This window comes from Peromyscus leucopus, chromosome 8b, assembly GCF_004664715.2.
Source record: "Peromyscus leucopus breed LL Stock chromosome 8b, UCI_PerLeu_2.1, whole genome shotgun sequence".
NCBI lineage: Eukaryota > Metazoa > Chordata > Mammalia > Rodentia > Cricetidae > Peromyscus > Peromyscus leucopus.
This window is the reverse complement of record NC_051086.1, coordinates 38194358-38200831: the sequence shown is the minus strand read 5'-3', so window position 1 is coordinate 38200831 and position 6474 is coordinate 38194358. Positions and strand designations below refer to the sequence as shown.

At 42.4% G+C, this 6474-nt stretch overlaps 1 pseudogene; it reads left to right on the top strand.

The window, feature by feature from the left end:
- The first annotated feature begins 756 nt into the window (after positions 1 to 756).
- LOC114700387 lies at positions 757 to 1135 on the top strand (annotated as a pseudogene).
- Positions 1136 to 6474: the final 5339 nt, after the last annotated feature.

The window sequence follows — 6474 nt, the reverse complement described above, 5'->3', positions numbered from 1 at the left end:
CACTACACACACCACAAGCACAGGAGATGCTTGGCACAGTGGTACATGTAATACATGCACTGTGGAGGTGGATGCAGGAAGATCAGGAGTTCAAGACTAGTCTCCAACACAGCAAGTGTGAGGCTAGCCTGAGCTACATGAGACCTTGTATCAAAATTTTTTTTAAAAGGCAAATAAGCAAAAGTGCACAGGAAAAAGGAAATACTACTAAAATGACAATAAGGAAAGGATCAACATTACAAAAATAACAAACTATCAGGAGGTAGTACACACCTTTGAAGGGGAACCTTGAGTATAATAACCTTAATTATTCAATTAAAGATGCAGGCTGGCGGACTGGATTTAAAAAACAAAATCAAGGAGCTGGGGAGATAACTTAGGGGTTAAGAATATTTACTGCTCTTCCAGAGGACCAGAGTTCAGTTCCCATTCCCAGCACCCACATAGTGTGGTTCACAAATGCCTTTAATACCAGCTCCGGGGAATCCAACGCCCCCTTCTGGTCTCCATGAGCACCCACACACATGTATACACACACATGCACAAACACACATATACACATAATTAAAAATCAATTTTTTTAAACGAGTTCTTTGCTGCTTGCCAGAAACACATCTTACCAGGAAAGACACATAAACCACAAGTGAGAATGTGAAGAACGGTATTCTGTAAAAAAATGAATCCAGCCTTTCTCACTGCCCGGCCATCTTGGCGGCTGGTCTTGGTTGGGGGCTGTGCCGCACCTAAAGCAGGAAGATGGTGGCCGCAAAGAAGATGAAAAAGTCTCTGGAGTAGATCAACTCTAGGCTCCAGCTTGTTATGAAAAGTGGAAAGTACGTGCTGGGGTACAAACAGACTCTGAAGATGATCAGACAGGGCAAAGCGAAATTGGTTATCCTCGCCAACAACTGCCCAGCCTTGAGGAAATCTGAAATAGAATACTATGCCATGTTGGCTAAAACTGGTGTTCATCACTACAGTGGCAATAATATTGAACTGGGCACAGCATGTAGAAAATACTACAGAGTATGCACACTGGCTATCATTGACCCAGGTGATTCTGATATTATTAGAAGCATGCCAGAACAGACTGGTGAAAAGTAAATCAGGAAAGTTTTTCTTTAATAAAACTTTACCAAGAGTTCCTTTAAAAAAAATGAATCCAAATACAGCAGTTGTATTCATGCATGACAAATCAGACTTCAAGTCAAAATGAATGAGAAGAGACAAAGATGATCACTACACGTGTTAAGGGACACACAACAACACATGTGCAACAAATGTCATTCTGCCCAAATGTAAAATACAAATACTAGGAAGATAAAGGAACAGATTCCCAAGATAATAGTAGCCCTAAGTGATTCCCATATGCCATCTCAACAACTGACAAGTCAAGGGAGGGACAGGAATCAACAAAGAAACATCAAATTATTCTACATTACAGATTAAATGGACTTAACAGATGGATTGAATATTTTACTCAAAAACTGAATGCACTTTTCAACAGTTCATAAAATAGGTCACACTTATAACACAAGGTAAGTTTTAATAAATAGGAAAAATAAGACAATCTTTTGCATTTCATCAGATCATTATAGACTAAAACTAGAAATCAACAGCAAGAAAAGCTACACAAACACATAGGGATTGAGCAATACAATATTAAATCATCCACAGACTATTAAAGAAATCAAAGACAAAATTAAGTTTTCTAGCATCAAATGAAAACAGAAACAGCAGAATTTGTGAAGGATAGCAAAAATAATTCTAAGTGAATTTTTATAGCTATGAGTACCTACATCAGAGAGGATTTCAAATAAATAACCTAATGATGCATCTTAAGACCTTAGAAAAAAAACAAAATCAAGCCCAATTCAAAACAAGAAGAAAGAAAAAAATTACAAATACCAGGTCTGAAAGTAGAGAATTGGAGTACAAAATGACACTACAAAGGATCAATGAAACAATGAGCTGAACCTTTGAAATGATGAATGGCAGTGACAAACCCTTAGTCAAACTGACCAAAAGAGAAAAGAAGCAAATAGCTAGACTTGAAGATGAAAGGGGGATATTCCAACAGATGTCACTGAAATACAGAGAATTAGTAGTCAATATTTTAAAACCTTATATGTCAATAACTTTGAAATTTGTTTCCAGAAGAAAGAGGTAAATTTCACAACATACATGACCCACCAAAACTGAACCAAGAAGAGTTCAAAACATCCTAAATGTACCAGTAACAAGCAATGAGATGGGTACAACTATTAGAAGTATCCCAACAAAGATCCCAGAGGAGGGACAGAAAGAATAGACAAGCCAGAAAATGCAGAAGAGCGTTGTGAAACTCTTGAGTCTTGGGGATATTTCATGACTGTTGCCCTCACAGCACCCATGGTTACCTACACACGATCAAGGCAGTCAACACTCCAGCAAGGACGAGGGAGGGACTTCCCGCTTTTGTTACCATGTCTCTGTAGAATAACTGCGGATCAGATACTGAGGTTCCTCCAGCACTGCTCTCTTTACTCAGGATTGTTTTGTCTACTTGGGGACCTCATGTTTTTCTGTGAATTTTAGAGTTATATTTTTAGAGTTATATTCTCTATTGTCAAGAATGTCATTTGTAATTTTAATGAGGATTGAACTGACTCTAAATCATTTTCAGTAATATTGTCATTGGGCCATATTAATTGTGCCAATCCACAAACATGGGGGTTCCCTCCATCTCCAGCATCTTCTTCGTTTCTCTCCTCGGTGTTTTATAGCCTCCACTGTAGAAGCCTTCTCCTTTTTCAGTTTACATGTATTTCTGGGTATTTTATTCTTTGGGGGGCAGGACTCCTATACGCAGCTTTATTTTTCCAGATCCTTTCTCTGCAAGCTCATTATCGATGTATGTTGATATACCTTACTAAACTTCCAGATTTAAAAGTCTTTCAGCTGATCCAGAAAAATAGTGATGTGAAAGCAGAAAGGGGATAGTTAGAGTGAGGAAGATTATTAGAGTGATAAAAAAAGGATGTGTTAATGAGGACAGATATAATCAAAGAACATTATCTACAGTAATAAAAATGGCACACGCTATGAATATATAATAACAAAATTATGAAAAGGGGGGCTGGAGAGACAGTTCAGCAGCTAAGAGCACTGGCTGCTCTTCCAGGTTCTATTCTAGCACCCACATGGCAGCTCACAACTGTCTGTAACCCCAGCTCCAAGGGTTCCAATGCCCTCTTTTGACCTTCTCAGGCACTACACACACAATGCACATATGGGCAAAACCCACATACACATAAAAATAAGTGTTTTTAATTATATGTAATTTTAATTTATGCTACAAAAAACAGGCAGTCAACCAAAACACTTGAAATAAAAACATTAAGTATTTAAAAGATAAAATGTCATAGGACTCACATAGCCATGTACACCCTCCTACATACTTGAATAAGTTCTAGGTGACTTATAATACCTGATGCAATACAATGCCTCCTAAGTAACGGATATGCTATTTTACTTAGAGAATGATTACAAGAAAAGAGTGTGTACATTTCCAATTCAGACAATGGTTTTCTAGAATTTTCTATGGGGAATTCAAAAAGACCCACCTCACCCCACTACCCATCACCAGCAGGCAGGCACTGATATTAGCGCTTCTGGAGGTGGAGATGAAATGCCTGGGAGAATCCTCAGTCTCTGTTCTTTGAAAGGGGCTCCCAAGGTGTAGGTCTCAAACTCAGAATCACTGAATCTTAGAGTGCAGAGACTCTCTATCACCACCAAGTCCAGTGGTTTTCAAAATGGTTCTACAAGGGGTCAGTGAGATAGCTCAGGTAGTAAAAGTGCCTGCTGCCAAGCCTGACAACCTAGGTTCAGTTCCCAGGATCCACATGGTTGATGGAGAGAACCTGACCTCTGCATGCGCACCACACCTGTGCCCCTTCCCACAAAATAAATAATGGTGTAATATTTACAGTTTTAATGCTCCTATAGAAGTCTAGGTTTGTAGGTAGAATGTAGGAGGCAAGAATCCCCAAGCCTGGTTAGAGACACAAGCAGGGATGTTAGTGAGGCAACCTGGCACCCCCATTTCTACCTGAGACCCCCCATATGATTCATTTAAATATTGAGATTACAAACATAGTCTGAATCTACAATCTTAAATCTGAGGTTTGTTTCCAGCCCCTTGTTCTGCCCAAGACGACATAAAGCTTTCAAAGAATGTTCTCAGGGTCCTGATAGAATCACCTTAGGACCTGAGCCATTTAACCTCCATATTCAGAGAGAGAGAGAGAGAGAGAGAGAGAGAGAGAGAGAGAGAGAGAGAGAGAGAGAGAGAGAGAGAGCCTACAGTGATGCTTTTTCCTTGAGGGGCGGGGCAGTGTCACTCCATGTAGCCCTCCCTGACTGTTCTGGAACTCTCTATGCAGAACAGGCTGACCTCAAACTCACAGAAATCCACCTGCCTCTGCCTCCCAAGCGCTAGGATTAAAGGTGTATACCATTATGCCCAGCTATAATAATTATTAATTTTATTTTTTCATGTGTAGTGGAGCTCTGCCTACAGAGGGAATCAGATCTCCTATAACTGGAGTCAGATTGTGTCCCTGTAGGTGCTGGGAATTGAACCCAGGTCTTCTGGAAGGGCAGCCAGTGTGTTTAATCACCGAGCCATCTTGCCAGCCCAGTGTCCTGATGCTCTTGACCCTCCAGTCTCCACAGTATTTACAGGGCCTGTCACAGTGTCTCTCCAGCCATAGTCCCAGGGCTTCTGACAGCAAAATCTCCTGAGAACTGTTTAAAATGCTCACTCTGGGTTTCCAGCCCATGTGACCTGAAATCTGTCACTGGGATCTCTGGAGCTGCTGTCTAACAAGCAGGCACTAAAGTTTAGTCAGGTGACTCTAGAGTCTGGGGAAACTGAGGTCCTCGCAGACCCTACCTAGAAAGCCTATCCATAACGCCGGCTCTGCCAGCTAACCCAGCCTCCTGGGCAGTGGGAACTGAATGATGCATGCTGAGCAAAATCCATGGGAATGCTCTGTTCTGGGGCTGGAGCCCCCACAAATCACTTTAGTTAGATTGCACTGGGCATTGCTGCAAAGGGAGCAGAGAGGTGAGAGTATGAAGCTCTGGGAGTGCAGGCAATGGGGGAGACCAGGAACAGCAAGAACTCAGCTCTAACTCCAAGTGAGGATGGTGAGAAGAGGGCTCAACTGCAGGAACATCCCCAGCTCATCTGTGCTTCTCTCGCCCCTGCTCTTCCCAGGCTGCCATCCCACCCAGAAAGGACAGGCAGCAGTATGAACCTCATCTCTTGCCCCATTAAGAGGCAATGGCTTGAAAGACACTTTCTCCTTGAACTGGCTGCGCTTAGCAACTCCATTTAAAAAGGAGAAGCTTCCTGATATTTTTCTGCAGACCTCTTAAATCAGAATTCACAGGAGTGGAACCCTGGAATCTATATTTTTATAAAGATCTCCATTGATTTTCATGCTGTCACTCCAGCTCCAAACTGTTATAGCAACTAAATTTGGGAACCTCCAGACGTGTCCATATTGAAGGGTCTTGGTGCTATTTTAAAATATTTAAAAATTGAGGGGGGAGGAGACAAGGGTGGAGAGAAAGAGAGAGAGTCTTTTTTTAAGAAGGAACAGAAAAATTAGACAATTGGGCTGGGGTGATGGCTCAGTAAACAAAGTCATGCAGGTATGAAGACCTAAGTCCAGCTGGGCGGTGGTGGTGGTGCACACCTTTAATCCCAGCACATAGATGGCAGAGGCAGGTAGATCTCTGGGTTTGAGGCCAGCCTGGTCTTATAGAGCAAGTTCCAGGACAGTTGGGGCTACATAGAAAAACTCTTCCTCAAAAAGAAAGGAGAGAGAGAGAGAGAGAGAGAGAGAGAGAGAGAGAGAGAGAGAGAGAGAGAGAACAGCCAAGACTACACAGAGAAATCCTTTCTTAAAAGGGAAGGAAAGAAAGGAGGGAGGGAGGGAGGGAGGGAGGGAGGGAGGGAGGGAGGGAGGGAGGGAGGGAGGAAGGGAGGGACAGAGGGAGGGACGGAGGGAAGGAAAGGAAGGAAGGAAGGAAGGAAGGAAGGAAGGAAGGAAGGAAGGAAGGAAGGAAGGAAGGAAGGAAGGAACAAGGAAGGAAGGAAGGAAGGAAAAAGACCCAAGTCCAGATTCTGCAGAGCCTACATAAAGCCAAGCATGATGGCATACATCTACACCTAGTGGTCCTGCAGTGATATGGTAGGCAGAGACAAGAGAATCCCTGGAAGCTCACCGGGGAAAATAACAGACACCCTGTCTCCAAACAAGGTGGGAGATGAGGACCAACACCTAAAGTTTTCCTCTGACCTTTACATGGGAACTGTGGTGTGTATGCTCGTGCAGCGAGAGGAAGGACAGAGGCTGATTTGAAAACATGAATCTGACAAGATGATCCACCCATTAAGTGGAAGGTTGATGGAGAACC